Source organism: Bolinopsis microptera, chromosome 6 (genome assembly GCF_026151205.1).
Source record: "Bolinopsis microptera isolate Bmic1 chromosome 6, MBARI_Bmic_1.0, whole genome shotgun sequence".
NCBI classification, from domain to species: Eukaryota; Metazoa; Ctenophora; class Tentaculata; order Lobata; family Bolinopsidae; genus Bolinopsis; species Bolinopsis microptera.
In genome coordinates this window covers 15,561,975-15,563,091 of record NC_087077.1, presented here as the reverse complement: position 1 = coordinate 15,563,091, position 1,117 = coordinate 15,561,975, and positions in this window count along the sequence as shown.

Here is a 1,117-nt window from a genome sequence, read left to right as displayed (position 1 = left end):
TAGTTAACGTCTAAAAACATTATCGTGAATCATTACATCTAAATAATTAGTTGACGGTTAAATTTACCTTAACGTCAACTCTGCATATCCTCCTTGATTGTATTGTAGAGAGGGTGAGAGGTGAAGAGGTTGAAACGGAATGTCCTTAACTATAATAAGTATCCATTTTCATTCTTCACGCACCTTGCGCAAAGTTGTCTGGTGGCGGGGAAGCGGGGGACAGCTGTAGGTTGTGCTGGGGGAGGAAGGGGCAAGGGCTTTCCTGGAAATACCATCTATTATAGCTAGGATATTATCAATACGAGCTTACAATTATTATTGTGCTGACAGGGATGAGACTACTGAAACTTACGCAGCATGACTCCTGGGACGATTCATCCACGATAGCGAATTCATAGTTGAACTGTCGATCTGTCTGGTCCATATCTTCTACTTCTAGTTCTAATTCGGCTGGTCCTGCTTCATTTCCACTCCTAAATAATGTATTATTGAATTTATATTAGAAAACACTTTCATATATCAATAAATAGGCGTCGCCTAATAGGCGAATAATAGTTTCGGAAAAGATAATTCCGAATCATTGAACTTTCCGACATAATATTAAAGCAATAGATTTAAAATATGGAACTAATTGATGTGTACATACTACATAGTGGGGGTATAGGTGGCAAGTGTGAATGCTAAACCATATGTACAGGAAAGAGGTTGAAACGGAATGTCCTTAACTATAATAAGTATCCATTTTCATTCTTCACGCACCTTGCGCAAAGTTGTCTGGTGGTGGGGAAGCGGGGGACAGCTGTAGGTTGTGCTCGGGGAGGAAGGACTTTCCTGGAAATAGGCTGGAGGTTTGGTGTCCATCCTAATTTTGTAGTTGGCAGCTTGTTCCGCGTAGAACTCGATTTCCACACGAAGGTCTCTTATAGTGCGCTCTGCCCTTCATCCAACTTCCTGTTTAACTTTTAATTTCTTGTATCTGCCCATTGCTCCATCTCGTATAACGATCCCTAGAATTCTAACCAGACAGCATTCACGGATTTCAGTGTCGTTATCAGGAGCAATGGGATAGGTAGTGTTACAACACATTTATAATTATACCTAAACTAAAACACTAAGA